Here is a 17,770-nt window from a genome sequence, read left to right as displayed (position 1 = left end):
CAATGTGGAGTCAGAATTGGATTGTCCCTGCAACAGTAACTTAAGAGTACATTTTGAGTAGTGTCATGCCTCTAATTTTGTTCTTTTTCAAAGTTGTTTTGGCTATTATAGATGTTTTATTCTATATTATAAAAATCAGCTTGTCCAATTTCTATCCAAAAAATCCTAAGAATTTGAGAGATTATGTTGATACTATTATCAATTTAGAACTGCCATCTTAACAATATTACAATTCAGGTCCATGAATATGGAATATCAATTTCTCTCAGCCATTTTAAGTAGTTTTCAGTGTATGAATCTTCATCTCTTTTGTTAGATTTATTTCCAAGCATTTTATTCTTTTTGATGCTATTTGTAATGAAATGTGAAATGAAATATTTCTTGCCTTATAGGTAAAGAAGCATGTCACAGCCAGGAGAGATTCCAGCCTTTCAAATGTAAATTTTTTAGCCCAGGAAACAATATTGGTTATTAGACAGGCACCAACTGCAACCTGAAGAAGGCAATGGCACCCCACTCCAGTACTCTTGCCTGGAAAATCCCACGGACGGAGGAGCCTGGTAGGCTGCAGTCCATGGGGTCGCTAAGAGTTGGACACGACTGAGCGACTTCACTTTCACTTTTCACTTTCATGCACTGGAGAAGGAAATGGCAACCCACTCCAGTGTTCTTGCCTGGAGAATCCCAGGGACAGGGAGCCTGGTGGGCTGCTGTCTATGGGGTCGCACAGGGTCGGACACAACTGAAGTGACTTAGCAGCAGCAGCAGCAGCAGCAACTGCAACCTAGGCAGCATATTAAAAAGCAGAGACATTACTTTGTCAACAAAGGTCCATCTAGTCAAAGCTATGGTTTTTCCAGTAGTCATGTACGGATGTGAGAGTTGGACTAAAAAGAAAGCTGAGCGCCAAAGAATTAATGCTATTGAACTGTGGTGTTGGAGAAGACTCTTGAGAGTTCCTTGGACTGCAAGATCCAACCAGTCAATCGTAAATGAAATCAGTCCTGAATATTCATTGGAAGGACTGAAGCTGAAACTCCAATACTTTGGCCACCAGGTGTGAAGAACCAACACATCTGAAAAGATCGTGATGCTGGGAAAGATAGAAGGCAGGAGGAGAAAGGGATGGCAGAAGATGAGATGGTTGGATGGCATCACTGACACGATGGACACGAGTCTGAGTAAATTCCAGGAGTTGGTAATGGACAGGGAAGCCTAGCGTGCTGCAGTCCATGGGGTTGCAAAGAGTTGGACACGACTGAGTGACAGAACTGAACTGCTTCTCAGGTAAGCTCTGAGGAGCTGGGGGTTGGGGTGGATGTTGGAAAGTGCAAGAGGCAGCCATCAGCCACATCTGCAACCCCTTAAGGAGAAGGAGGGATTGAGGAAGAGAAAAGTGAAAAGCAGGATTTGGCCCCAGATAGATGAGAAGACTCCTGGGAGTTCCTTGGATAGCAGGGAGCTCAAAACAGTCAAACTTAAATCAACCCTGAATACTCATTGAAAAGACTGATGCTGAAGCTGAAGCTTCAATACTTTGGCCACCTGATGCCACAGCCAACTCATTGGGAAAGACCCTGATGCTGGGAAAGATCAAAGGCAGGAGGAGAAGGGGATGATTGAGGATGAGATGGTTGGATGGCATCACCGACACAACGGACATGAACTTGGGCAAATTTCAGGATATGATGAGGGACAGGGAAGTTTAGCGTGGTGCAGTCCAAGGGGTCATGTTGAGTTTGACACAACTTGGCAACTGAACAATGAACAGGGGAGATGCATATGAAAGAAATGATTTTAGTAAGCTGGGATGCTTACATCTTCCCATACATAAAAGTGCTAAATCCCTTAATGCACGATATCTGGTTTTCCTTAATTAACAATAATCTTTTAATATTCAGATTACCTGCCCCTTGCTGCAGAACTTCTATATAGCCTGACTCCTCCCCCAGCCTCCTGCAAAACAGTTCTCTCGGGGTCACCTGAGATGCCATCTCCTGGGCTTCATGGATCCCATGTAATAAACCTAACTCAACTTTTAGGCCGCATGTATTCTTTCAGTTGACAGAAATTATCTTATTTTCGGACTTTTAACTTGTATTAGAGATACATTTTTTAAAATGTTGACCTTGTATTCAAAGACTGTACTAAACTCATTTATTAATTCTAGCAGTGTTTATATATGTGTGCCCCACTGTTTTTGTGGCCTGGAGAATATACTTTAAAAGAATATAAACTCTGCTGTCACTAAGTTCAGAGGTCAATAGATAACTGTTGGGTTGATAGTGCTGTTCAAGGCATCTACAGCCTTAGTGGTTTCCTGTCTAGTTGATCTACCCATTATTGAGAGTATGATATTAAATTATCAAGTTATTGTCTATTTCTACATTCACACCAATTTTTGCTTTATGTATATAGGACTGTTTTGGGTGTGTGTACGTTTCTAATTGTTACAGTTTCTTGATGCATTGACCATTTTATTATGAAATGTCTGTTTCTAGAAATACTTGTCTTAAAGTCGTTTTGTCTGCCATTATTATTGCCACTGCAAATCTCTTATGGTTGCCATTTGCAGGGCCTATCACTCTTAAGTATCATTGTTAGTCTTTTTGTCATAATACATGATGCAATTTTGTATTTAAAGTTGTTCTTGTTTTAATTTTCAAGTTTCATAATAGTTAAGCTACAAATTGTTTGATGAGTTTCACACACCTTTCCCTACACTGTAGGGAATAATAAATACTTGGTCCATTAAAAGCAATCAGATAACAAACAAGTTCCTCTTTAAACGAAATAATCCAGTTGTGCTATTTGCTAACAGTGTTGTCGTCTGATGCTTTGTCACTTTCAGTCCAGGTTTTGAATCCTGAGAATGACACTTACCTGCCCTCCTGCAAGTTCCAATCCTAGACTTACGAACTGTACAAAGGTTGTTACTACAACTCCTCTGTATTCAAGAATCACATTTTAGGAACACTCATTTAAGTCAGATGGCTTAATCCTAGGCGTTACTGCTCTCATGAAAAACTTTTGTAAGGAAAATTGGGACTCTCCTGGTGGTCCAGTGGCTAAGACTTCATGCTCCCATTGCAGGGGGCCTGGGTCCAATACCTTGTCAGGGAACCAGGTCCCACATGTTGCAACTAAGACTTAGCATGCCACAACAAAGGCCGAAAACCCTGAAAGTTGCAACTAAGTCCCAGTACAGCCAAATAAATAAATATTTAAAAAAAAACATAAAATTGTCCAAACCATTACATAGATTTCTGATATTATTCATAATGTGCATAATACTGCTTATTCTCACAATTAAGATACAAGAGTACACTTGAACTTTAGGAATCATTATCTTACAAGGTAATTTATAATTGTATAACTTGTGCTAAACAACGTTTTCAAGTATTGATTCTTTGATATTTTGAAACCTTGCCTCAGAAAAAAGATCTTGCTGACTACCACATATGGTAATGTTAAAGATATTACAATTATTATCCAAGTGATCTGTTTGTCAATTTAAATAGGGTCTGAGTTTGATACATGTTGATGTCAATGGGCTTAAATAAATTTGTCTGCTCAATGAATCCTATAGGACAAAAAAAGGTCATTTTTTTAAAAGCTAGCCTTTTTTGTACTCTTAAATGGCTATAAAATTGTTCACTGATAATACTTGGAATTGGAATTGAATATAATTGCCTAAGTATACTTCTAACCCCCATATATAATGACATTTTTATTAGATTATTGCATTAAGCCTCTTTGATTTGCGGTTTCCTTAAAATCACCTATGTATTTGATATGTTAAGAAAAGGACAATAAAAATTACGTGATTATGGAAAGGTGCAAACGGTGGTAGAGAGTGGAAGCTAAGGATTAGTATTAACTAAACTGATGCTTATGATCATGGATCAGGAATAAAAGGGAATGCCTTCTTTTTGAGAAGTTACTTTTATTTTTTCTAAGGAAATAAGGAGAAGGGGACGACAGAAGATGAGATGCTTGGATGGCACCACCGACTCAACGGTCATGAGTTTGAGCAAGCTGGGAGAGCTGGTGACAGGGGAGCCTTCAGTCCATGGGGTTACAAAGAGTGGGACACGACTGAGCAACTGAACTGAACTGATACAAAAATATTCCTGCTGGCAATTCACCTCCACCCTTCAGCTGAATTTCTATTTGGAGAAACGCAGCTTCTCCTTGTCAGCCAAACATTCTGATCAGCATATTGTTTTCAGAAGAAAGGAATAACTTGCACGGCTCAAGAACATACTTGCACATCGCCAAGATTCTTCTTTATCACTTGAAAGTCTGTTATACACCCTGCACGTGAACTAAATCTTCATTTAAATTCCAAACTCCAAAATAAACATTTCCATGAAGAATTCTTGCAATACATAATAACAAACGATAATCAAAAGTCTTCTGATTTAGGCAGTTTTTAAGTAGACTATCTAAACACAGCTGCTACAACTTCCAATAAAAACAGGGCAGCATAGAACCACCTGCACTTGGTTTCTTCCTTGGAAAACACGTTATCTTCCCCTTAGTTACTATATTGTATGCAATACAGCATTTAACTTAACCTGACTCCTACAACCGAACATAAAACTTGCTCCAGGGCAGAAATGGATCCATAATCAAAATAGCATCAAATGATACATTAAGAAAAATTACTTAACACCTAAAGCCTTTAAAATGGCAAATGAACTTTGAAATGTAGCTTCAAACGGAAGCTCTAGGGACTGAAATGTACACCTACAATCTTGTTTTGCTGGCTTGCTTTGTACCCGAGTTCCGCCCTGAGATACGTGGTGGGCTGCTTTTCGGCATCTGATAACTCATGAACAGGTGTCTGTTCCGCCATCCAGTCCACGTGTGTTACTCTTCCACGCAGCAGGTCCTGAGTCCGTGGGAGGACTTCGATCGGAAGGGCAGTTTCTCAGCCCCGATCGGGCCTACTCCATCCCACGTCCAGGTACTCGAAAGCAGGCCATTCACTTGCTTTACGCATGACGGGCCGCCAACAGTTACTCAAGGCAGAAGGAATATTATTATCTAGGAGTTACTCGGAGCTTGGAAGACGAGTGCAAGGTACAAACCCTCCACACTATGCTCGGCCGCAGCCCTTTCCCTGTCGCGTCCTAAGAGCCTCCTCCAAGCCACCAACACCGCTCGTGGTCCAGCGGGGAAACCGGCGAGGAAGAGCACGCACGTGCGCGCAACTGAGCATGCGCCGTGGCCCGCCCGCTGGGCGAAGGCAGTAGGAGCAGCGGCGCAAAATCCACCGCTCTCTCTCCCCGCCCCCAGGCCGCCGGGACCTGGAGCGTCCGGGAGCCGGCGCCCGTGCGTGATGACGTACTTGCTCGCGAAGACGTGGGGACGCCGGCGGGCCGTAAGAGAGCGTGAGTTTCCGCGTTTGTTCGTCGCCGCTCTGGTAGTCCGGGCCGGGCCGCGGGCGCCGACGGCTGCGGGGCTGGGGCTTCGGGCGGCTGTCGGCGCTTCCTTGAGACCCGAGCGGGGGCGGGGTTGGAGGCCCAGCCTCCGCTCCCAGGGATCTCTCGGCCGGTCGAGAATGGGGAGTTTCCTGGAGCAACTCCATCCGGGGGTCTAAGCGTCTTCACCCTCCGTCTCTGCTTGAAGCCGATCACACCGGAAAGACTGGCAGAGGCGCTGGGAGGATGGGATCGTTGGTTTCAGGGAGAGGGGGTGGTTAAAGGATCCCTTACGAAAGCGGGAAGTTTAAAGCGGTGTTGCATCAGTAGTGGCTTGTGGTTTCAGTTTCTCTTGTAAAGAGTAACTCTTTCTCTGCACCAGTGTATGGCAAACAATCCTAACCTGAGATTTCCCTTAATAGGGGACAGGAAGTAAACTAAGTGTACACAACCCTTTTATGTCCAGGCCTTATAAACCTATCCAAAAACATCCTCTGTGTATATTTTTTCTAAACCAAGCATAAGCTGTCTCGAAGACTCAGGGTTACCAGCACAGTAAATTATTGCGTAGTCATGAGTGAGTCATCGAGATGGGTAGTCCCTTTTGAAGTGACAGCTGGACTTTGCGGCTTGTTTTTTTGTTGTCCTTTGGAATTGGTTCTTAAAAATCTGATGCCTCACATTTATATGATACACTTTTCTAGTTCTAATAACTTTTAAATCTAAAGCTTCTACTAATTTGCTGCTGGGGTGGTAAGGGTTGGAAAAACAAGTCATCTTAGAAGAATGCAGTGCGTTGCGTTCCTAAGTTGTCCCAGGGTTACTGGCATCAACAACACCTGGGAACTCGTTGAAACTGCAGTTAAGAGTCTTACCCCAAACTTCATGAATCAGAAATCTGTTTTAAGGAGACTGCCAACTGATCCCAGTACACCTGGGTGCTTCAGTTTGAGAAATGCTGGTGGGAGTAATAAAGAACAGCCAGCCATTGTGGAGTCATAGAATGGAATTTGAATACAGGTGAAGCCTTTCCTAGGTTTAGGACCTTGGACTAATTACTCGGTACTGGTAACTAGGGCTGTGGGTATTCTATGTGAAAATTCAGGAAAAATGTTTTAACACAGGTGGGAAACAGATGAGATGTTATTAAGTAATGTGTTAGAATGAGATGTTGTTAAGTAATTTGCCTAAAATAAGTACATAGATTGTGCTAGAAGGATTCTTTGGTTTAGATATGAGTTGTAGTACACGAATATTGTGCCTCTGCTGCTTCTCAGAGGGCATTTTGTTTATGGATTTTCATTGTGTTATATACAGTTGAGGTTGTCCAGTGTAGGACACTCAGTTAATACCGATGGTGTGGTGTTTTTAAGAACCACAACAGTAATTGTGTTAAAGAGTAGTTTTTAATTCTTTGGCCTTTTGGTCTTTACCACGTAATTGTACCTTCTTTTGACCCAGAATTTGGTAGCAAAGGTAAAGTGGATAAATGACCAGCCTCAGCCTTAGAGTTGAGAAGTATTACAGAGCAGTGACTTGGAAACAAGAGGCAAGACTGAAGATATTTCTGTCCTTATCTTTATTCCCCACGTGTCATACAGCTCCACGATATTAGCAGAGAAGGCCTCATCCTGTCCACTTATCTCTGTTTTCTGGAAGCATCACGGGAATTAAGTTAGATATGCCCTCCATCCACTGTTTCGACCAAACGTCAGTTGCAGTGTTTGCTTACAACTTTTTCCTTCCGTTTTCAGGGCGTCAGTGTTGGGGGTATATAGAGAAATATTCAGGACTTGAAGCAGCTGCCCTAAAGCCTAGACTCACTGTGATGTTGAGAAGAGTGCCACACTGTGGCTGAGACAACACGTCACTTTGATTAGTCCTCTGCTCCTAAGTCCTCACTGTGGTTCCTGGGTATTGTGGTGAGTTTTCAGATAAACAGGAGTCAGCGTAGATTTCAGCTCCTATAAGTAGTTTTGTTAATGTTGCTACTAAATTTACACTGTCCCACCATGAAGCGTTCACTTTTCACAAAGGCCCGTTTTTCTTTTCCTGTCTCTGAGAGGCAGATCTCTGTGGTTGGGGTCAGGCCGACCCCGCTTTGAACCCCGCTTCTTGTTACGTACTGATCATGTCGAATAGACAAGTTAATATCTTCCCAGTATTTATTTCCTCTCCTATAGAGTAGCAGTGGCAAGCCACTCTAGTACTCTTGCCTAGAAAACCCCATGGATGGAGGAGCCTGGTGGGCTGCAGTCCATGGGGTCGCTAAGGGTCGGACACGACTGAGCGACTTCACTTTGACACATTGGAGAAGGAAATGGCAACCCACTCCAGTGTTCTTGCCTGGAGAATCCCAGGGACAGGGGAGCCTGGTGGGCTTCCGTCTATGGGGTCACACAGAGTCGGACACGACTGAAGTGATTTAGCAGTAGCAATAGAGTAGCAGTCATGGTGTGGACTACCTTAGGACATTGAATAAAATAAAATCAAGTGCAAAACACGTCTATTACACTCAGAGGCTCAGTTAACTGGTAAACATTGGACAAGGGAGAAAAGGTAGTTATAACCTCAAATCTAGCTTGATCTCATTCATTGCCTCATAGTATTTTTATAAATGAGGTGATTCTGTTAATTACCTAACTGCACTGCTTTTTTCCTTTTTAAAGCAAAATACTGAGGAGTCAAAGCTTTCACATTATTATGTATGAGAGAAAGTGCACACTTGGAGAAAGTTAAAACTCTTAAGCCCAGTGGAAGAACACTATTTTCAGGTCTATCACTGTAACAGAGCAACTTTCCTGAATTGTTTTGTGTGTGTACTGAAAGGACAGGGTCAGGATCGGGGGTTAATATTTAAGTATCTTCAGTTAACAGGGATAGCCAGAGGAAGCGGCACTTGTCACAGGAGATGAGACTTCACTGAAGACATGCACCAAAGAATAAGAAAATGCTGTCAGCTCTGAAATCGTTATTTTTCAATAGGGATACTTAATGATAGCAAAGTGAAAAGTTTTGTGTTCCATTTTTTAAAATACCCAAAATCTCTTGTATTTCTGTGTATATTACGTATGAATATGTGATCACAGAAGGTGTCAGTTCAGTTCAGTTCAGTCGCTCAGTCCTGTCCGACTCTTTGCAACCCCATGAATTGCAGTATGCCAGGCCTCCCTTTCCATCACCAGCTCCTGGAGTTCACCCAAACTCATGTGCATTGAGTCGGTGATGCCATCCAGCCATCTCATCTTCTGTCGTCCCCTTCTCCTCCTGCCCCGAATCCCTCCCAGCATCAGGGTCTTTTCCAATGAGTCAACTCTTTGCATGAGGTGGCCAAAGTATTGGAGTTTCAGCTTTAGCATCAGTCCTTCCAGTGAACACCCAGGACTGGTCTCCTTTAGGATGGAGTTATTACTAGGTCGTAATTTTGTTTACTTGGCAATGTATGGTAATGTAGGAGTGGAGACACATAATCCATACATTATACATGTATTTGTAAAAATTATTTTAAAAGCCATTACCGAGATCACCTTTTGTGCTCCAGTTGCAGTCAGTCATCTAAGCAGGGGACTTCAGATTTTTGTAGCAGGGGAAACTGTTTAGCAGCATCTTGTAAAGCTCAAGATCTGAGAGGCTTTGAGAGAGTTTGAAGGGCTTATCCTGAACCTCTTGCAGTGACCCTCCATGGAGGCTGAGTCAGAAGGTGTGAAACTCTTCATCTTGGTGTGGAAATCCTCAGGAGATGAGCTGTACTGTACTCAAGAAGTCTGGGCGCTGAGAATTCCTGAGTGGGATTCACAAACATGTTCTAAAAACAACTTCCAGGGTTTTCAGCAGTGTCAAACATGCCATACATATGCTTCTCTTGCAGAGAAATGAGTGGCTATTAGAAAAGAAAAATCCAACCTTCAACGTGATTAATACAAAAATAGGAATCTAGGCACATTTTTTGAGAGATCATCTGAGGTTTGTTTTTTTTTTTACAATCACTCTAAGCTTGTGACATCTGTTAGCACGGTTAAAACTATATAATATTTTAACTGGCTGTTGTTTAGCATTATAAGTGACTCAAGGAAGAAGAAACAAGGAGTCAGTGGAAATATGTTACTTGTGTTTACTGTCCTTTGGTTTTCTGTTGTATGAAAACAGCTGGTTTGCATTTACATGATAAAAGGTTTTTCTTAAAGAGTTAATTTCCAGTTAAGAGTGAGCTTTCATAAGAAAAATAATCTCAAATGCTAAGTATTTGTTAGATTGTTATTAATAGTGGTAGTAGTATTATCACATTGTCTTTTTTCACACATTGAGGAAGGGTTTCCTGGTGACAGCTGGGGTGTGGGGGAGGGGGAGTCACTTTCAATCAACCAGCTGCTCTGTGCAACATCATGATGGTGATATTTCAAAGCCCGTGGATAATTTTGACTGTATTCAGAAGAGAAAATGTATAAAATTTCTGGGAAGCAATGGATAGTGTGCAAGAGCCCTTGGGGATTTAGCTGGTAGCCAGCTAACAATGTGTGCATTCAGGTTTGCATGTTGGTGTTATTTACCACCACCACTTTTGGACATTGTTACATGGATATCATAATTATAAAGCAATAAAGTCTAGGTCCATGGGGGAGAAGGCTCATTACTTTATGGAGAGGAAGGGAGAATGGAGAACAAACTTTGGGGATGTGCTGTATGCTTTTACATGACAGGCTATTGCATTTCTTCCTGATGACGCCAGAAAGTAAGTGGAATTTTCATCATCCATGGATAAAGAAGCTGAAACTCAGCAGGATTGACTATGTGATTTGCCCAAAGCCATTTACTAGTAAGCGTCTAGATTTGACCCCAAATCTGGCTTTAGCCCCAGGAAGGTTGTTACTAGACCAATGGCTGTTTCTTGATGGTGTTCAGTTGCTTATGCATTTTTAAAATCCAAAGTCACAATATCAGGATAATTATGAATGAAATTTAGATACAGATGACAGTGACTTCAGTTTTATATAAATAATATATAAGGGTGTATGTGTGTTTCCCTTGAGCAAAGTCTCTTGGGCAACACTGTGAAAGAAATTTTGCTACCTTTTTTTATGTTACAAATACCAGACATTTGCAGGGATGTATATTGTAATGAATCAGTTGTGATGCTGACTTTGAACAGATGTAGGAATAAACATTGTGCCTGCTGCCCAGGTAGAAGTTCCTTCACACCAGAGTCTTCAGGAGTCTTCAGAGTCTTTCTCTTTCCAAGAATGTTCATTTTGTATTAATAAGGGACCTTTTTGCTTTCTAAACACTCACCCTGTAGCTGTTACATCAGCCAAACAATGTCTTAAAATTTAATCCATTTCTCTTTGTGGAATGGCTCCACTGCTTTGACTCTGGGTGTCCTGGACATTTCATCTCCCTCTGCGTTGCCCACAGGGTAATACTTGCTTCAGGACTTTCTTTCTCCCACACCCCATAAAATGTTAGTTGCTCAGTTGTGTCTGACTGTTTGTGACTCTGTGGATTGGGGATTGTAGCCTGCCAGGCTCCTGTGTCCATGGAATTTCCCAGGTAAGAATACTGGAGTGGGTAACCACTCTCTTTTCCAGGGGATCTTCCCAAACCAGGGATTGAACTGGGGTCTCCTGCATTGCAGGCAGATTCTTTACAGAGCCATAGAAGAGTCCACATCCCATACTGAATTTTAAAACTTACTTTTTCTATTTTCCAAACACTTAATGCATCTTTATTTGCAGACCTGTTACAGTTCTTTATCACACTGTAATGTTGCTGTTTGTGTGTCTGCTTCTCTCTCAAGACTATGGTTGTCTCTAAGGATAGTGCTTGTCTTTTAGTAGATGCTCAGGTATTTCTTAAATGATGGAATATAGATGAAGATATATTGACTTACATGCTTAGTGCTTTTATTGCTGTAGTTTCGCATTCATTGGTTTTCTTCTCTGGGTTCACGATTAGAGAAATGTGGGTATTTAGATCTGTTAATGAAGTGCATTATGGTGGAAAGGAGGGTTAAACCTTACCACAGAAAAGTTTGCAGGATATGTCTGTGTTCCTTCCTGAAGGCTATGAAATTGAAGTCTCTTACCCCTTTTTTCTTCCCTCTCTCTCTTCCTCCCTCCCTTCCTCCCATGAATCTGAATAATTCATTGTCCTAAAGTTCTAGCCAGAAGTTTCTGTCAACTGATAACATTTTATTAGGTGTGTAGACTAGTCTACACAGAACGAAGGGAGTACATCACTTCAGTAATTAGAAGTTTTCCTGAAAAATCATCAGTTTTGTATAAGTAGAAGCCACATTTACGACAATCAGTTCGTCCTTTTGAAATAACGTTCTTCATTTAGTGTCCAAATTTCTGCACCAAGTGTATGGCATTGAGAGGGCTTTGCCTTGTGTGTGCAGAAGCTGCTCTTGCACTCGCCTCCTCAGCTCTGTGCACACTCTCTCTTTGGGAGTAGCTTGTGTGGTCAACCTTTGGGATGCTGCCTGTATACCCTCCAAGTTGTGGTTCTCCTGTCAGCTAGAGTGTTGTATGGACTCAATAAAAAATGAGAGTTTGTGATGCTTGAGAGATACTAGGATCTGCTGCTCGCCCTTGGCAAATGCCCTAATATCTGGGTAGGGCTCTTCAACTGTGAGAACAGAAGTTAACTAAGTTATCTTGATCACTTGTTCAAGAAAGTGAAAGTTGCTCAATGGTGTTCAACTCTTAGTGACCCCATGGACTATACAGTCCATGGAATTCTCCAGGCCAGAATACTGGAGAGGGTAGCCATTCTCTCTAGGGGATGTTTCCAACCCCTGGGTCGAACCCAGGTCTCCCACATTGCAGGCAAATTCTTTACCGGCCGAGCCACAAGGGAAGCCCAACTTATTCAAGAACAGGAGATTTAATGGAAATGTATGAATAAGCTCAGAAAATCTACAGAAAAGCCAAAACCACAGGACAGCAGCCAGGTGAGCTCTCAAGGCTTGAGTAGACTTGGGTAGATCTGGAAAATTCTTTAATGTTCTGAATATCAGATCCAGAAGCTGTTAGTATCTCTGCACAAGTTTTAGATTCCAGGAAGAGAGCTGTTATTCCAATTTTGGTCAGCGTCACCCTCAAATCCATGTAGGAAACACACCCTTGATTTGTGGTCCTTCTAGGACCACATCCAATGGGAATGAGAGCCATCTCTCACCTATTTCTGAAAAAACGAAATTGATGCTGGCCAGGCAGCAAAGCAAAACAAAAAAACCTAGGCTGTCCCATTTAGCCGACATCCTGTGTGCTTGAGGAACATGAACATTTCTGATGTCTGGTGTGCCATTCCCCTCTTGACTTGTTCCTGTGCTAGGAGGATTTCAGTTCCATAAATAATTCACTAACAGTTCTTATATGCGTTAGTTTAAATGGGGTTATGGCTCTCACCTTTTCATTGACTTTAGGTAAACAAAGAAATCTGGTGTGGAGTGAGCGTGAGTGTAGAATTCCTTAAATCCTCTTGAAGGGAGTGATGGTGGACTGCTGGCATTGCTGCTCCCTGAGTGCCTCCTGGTTTAAGGACTCATGTCTGAAGGGCTGTCAGTCGGAGAACTTTAATGAGCCCTCATTACACTAAAACTTGTAGTCTGTGAGAAAGGAACCGGCTTATGATTGATATTGGAAATCATAAGTGATGATGGATCAGAATTGGAGTTGGCACTAATTCACCTCACGATGGAGCACAAGTCAAGATTATATACAGAATCCAGTATTTCATTTTCCATGTATAAAGATCGTCTAATCAAGAGTATAACACTCTAAAAAAGGGGGGGGGATTAAACTTTTGCTATCTGACTTTTTTTTTAATCCTAAAATGGAGGCTCATTAAATTCTCAAATGTAATGATTAAGATCATCTTGATAAAAACTCTGGTTTGAGATTTTATTGTTAAATTTATTTTAGTTAAATTTATTTTTTCTGTTTTGTTGTGCCTTCCACATACCCCATCATGTTGTTTTTTTAAAAAGTGTATAATTGTATCACACAATACAGTTTAAAAATGTAGGATCCTAGGTAGCCCAGAAAAAGGCTATTTGGTTACTAAGTTATAAAATCAAGCTTTTTAGAATTTTTAATCTTAAACCTTATGTGTTTATATGCATTAAAAACCATATCACTTTTCAATTTATGATTTTATATACATAATCTCATTTGAGCTTCACAGTCCCAAATGTGGCTACATTATCTCCTTGTCCTGGTGGGAATCCAGCAGTTAGTAACTTTCCTATAAATTCCCATGGCTCGCGTATTTTGGAGCTTGTCCTTAACTGCTGTCCTGTGCTGCATATGTTAATATTACTAGCCTGTATGTCATTGTGACAAAAAGAACCATGATGTTTCCTTAGCCAGAGTCTGTCTGTTTACCCCCTGTTCGCTGACAACTTCTTTGTCTTCGGAAACGGTTCGAACGTGTTGTGCTATCCATCATCTTGTGTGTCTGCTGTGGATGTGGCAGCAGCTCCTGCATTGCAGCAGTGTGCCCTGTGAAGACTTGTCCTTTATATCTTAGAGCAGCCTGACAGCCTCTCACGTTGAATTCAGCAAGGTTGCTTTTCGTCTAACAAAGCTGAGTGTTGGCTTCCTAGGTGAAAAATAATTAAATGCTTTTTTAAAGATGTATTCGATTAACAGGAAGCAGATCTGTGTAAATTAATCATAGCCGTAATGATGTCATAGCCTTGTCTTTTGTTATTAACCAGATAATTGACCAGAAGTTTGGAAGCTTATTGTCACTGACAGCGGTTTGACCTTGTATGCTGTCTAGTAGTGAAACATGCACAATGCATGTAAATGCAGTTGGCTCATTGAGCTGCGTGTGTTGTCAGAACATCTGATCTTGGGTTCTTACTTTCACGCTTCCTTTACTTCTTTGCTGAAATTGTTGCCCTCGAATATTGTACTGATATCTCTTACTAAAAGCGTCTTGCCAAACACAGATGTTTTGTGTCATTGGATAATTGTAATCAGAGCTGGAAACCTCGACACTCGTAGGACATACAGTCAAGTAAACAAATGCCAAAATTAAATGAGTCTTGGTTTTAAATTCCATGTGAAGGAAGGTGAAACAGCTTTTGGTAGAGAAGACTTAAGGGGGAAAAAATGGGCATATTAGGTAGGTTGAAAGAGAATTTATCCCCTCTTATTCTAATTTGCCCAAGAAAGTTCAGAGTATATGGTATTTAAGTATTTGAGTGATGAGAGCCTCTAACCTGGGTGGTTTGGCTTACAGAGTGAAATGATAGAAATAAAACACAGAGTGGATGTGGGATAACATTGGCTAAAGAACAGCGATTCCAGAATACAGACTGTCCTCCTTCCCACACACTTTAGACCCCAAAGTGATAGAGGCATTCCCCAAACCACCAGACTGTACGACAGCATGCAGTAAAAACCAGAGAGCTTATGGCGCAAAGGATACTAGGAGCAAAACGCTCAAAAACTTTTATCAGTGGTACCTTAAAAAAAAAAAAGGAACCCAATGGTAGCATGGTTTTACACTCCTTAAATGATAAATACAGAAGTACATAAGAAATATGGCACTTTACCTTCCCAAAGTTCTAAACTTTGCTGTCAGAAGTGGTTGTCAGAAAGACTGAAGCTTGTGAATTACTGTCGAGTGGTGGAGGAAGGATCATCTGGATGGGTGAGTCGTAGCTAGAGACGTGGAGGTGTGTAACTCATTAAATACCCACTGAACTTTAGGCTGCTGGTGGGTGTTCAAAGTGTGCAATGTGTACATTTTATGAATTTCTGTGCAGCTTGCTTTAGCAGAGTGCAGTTTCCTGCATTCACCTAAGACTTATTGCTGATGAAACTTTGCAAATCCGATGCAGACTTTGTATTCAAATTGTTCCCTGATATATCAATACTAATTGCATTTGAACAAATCTGCTTGTTACACAACAAGCATTATAGCAGAACTGAGCAGCCTAATGCATTTAAACTTTGCTAAGCATATTTTGGGCTTCTGTGATTGGAGAAGACTCTTGAGAGTCCCTTGTACTGCAAGGAGATCCAACCAGTCCATGCTAAAGGAGATCAGTCCTGGGTGTTCATTGGAAGGACTGATGCTAAAGCTGAAACTGCAATACTTTGGCCACCTCATGCGACGAGTTGACTCCCTGGAAAAGACTCTGATGCTGGGAAAGGTTGGGGGCTGGAGGAGAAGGGGACAACCGAGAATGAGATGACTGGATGGCATCACCGACTCTGTGGACATGAGTTTGAACTCTGGGAGTTGGTGATGGACAGGGAGGCCTGGCGTGCTGTGATTCATGGGGTCGCGGAGAGTTGGACACGACTGAGCGACTAAACTGAACTGAACTGAACTGTGGTGGCTCAATGGTGAAGAACCTGCCTGCCAGTGTAGGAGGTGTGGGTTCAATCCCTCTGTCGGGAAGATCCCTTGGAGGAAGAAATAACTGACTCCAGTATTCTTGCCTGGGAAATCCCATGGACAGAGGAACCTGGCAGGCTACAGTCCATGGGGTCACAGAGAGTCAGACATGACTGAGCAGGCACGCACAAGCATGTTTCACCTATTTCCTGTCTCTATGCTAACAGCTTCCCTGGTGGCTAGGACGGTAAAGAATTTGCCTGCAATGAAGGAGACCTGGGTTTGATCCCTGGGGTGGGAAGATCCCCTGGAGAAGGGAAAGGCTACCCACTCCAATATTCTTGCCTGGAGAATTCCATGGACAGAGGAGCCTGGCAAGCTACAGCCCGTGGAATTGCAAGGAGTTGGACACGACTGAGTGACTAACACATATACTAACAGCACAAATACCTTTCCTCCTTTTATCTGCTTTTTCAAAGTCTGATGCAGGTGAGGAATCCTCCTCCCTAAGGTGTTCTCTGAATTGAATTGACTTAACAGTTTTTTATACTGGCACATATTTGTACATTTATATTGGCACAAATTGCCTATTTCCAGAAAGTGTCAGTTTTAGAAATGACTTAAGACAGAAGTTGGTAGTAAAGGGGAAAAAAGCAACCAAATGGCTGAGTAGCTCTCAGCAGAAGAGAGCACAGGCACTTCTTAGTGAAATTAAGCCTTTTCTAGCTCTGGTAGGATTTCGCACAGGGAAGAAGTCCGTCCGAACAGTGTTTTACAACAATGTGAAAATGATTCCTCTGCAGCAGTCCCTCGGGTGAGTGAGAACTATGACAGGCCTCAAATAATATGAAGGTGCATTTCTGCAGAAGTCCTTCAAAGGCAAAGTGATGTGATCCGACCAGGCAGCATTTGGAGATTTGGCAAAGAAATTTTGCCCTAGAAACTCAAAACCCGTTTCCTTTGCCTTGTCACGTCTCTAAAAATGTATTGTTCTTTGTTAAGATTCTGTATAAGCCGAAGTTAGCCATCTGTTGAGTTACTCATCACTGGGTACTTTCTTATGTATCATGATCACCGTGAGTAAAATAAGAGCAAGGATAGGGTAAAGGTTACGCTTTCCTCCCAAAGAGGCTGTTGTATAGAAATTTTTACACTTCATGAGTGCTACCTAAATATTTGTTGATTGTGAAAAGAAGATACCCCTTCCAGAGTGAAACACAGGGCTAAGAGTTGGAAAAGTGTTGCTTGAGAGGTTGTTGTTCAGTCACTAAAACCGACTCTGTGACTTCATCAACTGCAACACGCTGGGCTTCACTGTCTCCTGGAGTTTGCTCAAGCCCACATCCACTGAGTCATTGATACTATCTTATCTTCTGCCGCCCTCCTCCCTTCTTGCCTTCAGTCTTTCCCAGCATCAGGGTCTTTTCCAGTGAGTCAGCTCTTCGCATCAGGTGGCCAAAATATTAGAGCTTCAGCTTCAGCATCAGTCCTTCCAATGAATGTTCAGGGTTGATTTTCTTTAGGATTCACTGGATTGATCTCCTTACTGTCCATGTAAAAGGTAGAAAAGATGTTTGCCTCTCTGTGGCTTAGATTAAGCCTTACTTTGCAGGATTGGGCCTGAGGGTGAACGAATGCTGGGCAGGGCACCCTTCACATCCCCCTGCTTCATGCCTTTCTTTCAGAGTCCTTGCCAGGTCGAGCCCTGGTCCTCGTGGGAGAAAAGTCAGTGAAGAAGCAGGGTCTTTTGTTCCTCATCTTCTCTATGTGTATAGAGTATATTCCCAAATGAGAAAAGTGACATTTGGATTACTGTTACTGTTTTGTTTTTTAACTTGATTTTAGAAACAGATTTTGTTGTTGTTTTTTAAGCTATGACAATGATAATTACCAAAAGAAGTTGGATAATTGAACATTACTTTGTACCTCAAGTTACTTTGTGTCAAGAAACGGTTTCATTTGGTAGAGTAAAAGCTCTGTGTTCT

The 17,770-nt window shown here is 41.9% G+C and overlaps 1 protein-coding gene across 4 annotated transcripts in view; it reads left to right on the top strand.

Annotated features, from left to right (window-relative positions):
* The first annotated feature begins 5,258 nt into the window (after window positions 1-5,258).
* The window catches only part of RHBDD1 (rhomboid domain containing 1), a 152,080-nt gene continuing 139,568 nt past the window's right edge, over window positions 5,259-17,770 (top strand). Inside the window, exons 1-2 of one of the 4 annotated variants that reach the window (XM_055396890.2) lie at window positions 5,293-5,399; window positions 7,184-7,351. The gene's annotated coding sequence lies outside the window, so the exon portion shown is untranslated. Of the gene's footprint in view, window positions 5,400-7,183; window positions 7,352-17,770 lie in introns of all 4 variants that reach the window. The other 3 variants (XM_055396891.2, XM_088845224.1, XM_088845229.1) reach the window with 3 other exon arrangements.

This window comes from Moschus berezovskii, chromosome 2 (assembly GCF_049115385.1).
Source record: "Moschus berezovskii isolate FMDL1 chromosome 2, NW_MosBer_1.0, whole genome shotgun sequence".
NCBI classification, from domain to species: Eukaryota; Metazoa; Chordata; class Mammalia; order Artiodactyla; family Moschidae; genus Moschus; species Moschus berezovskii.
Note: the sequence above shows the minus strand (reverse complement) of the source record. Positions and strands in the feature narration are given on the sequence as shown.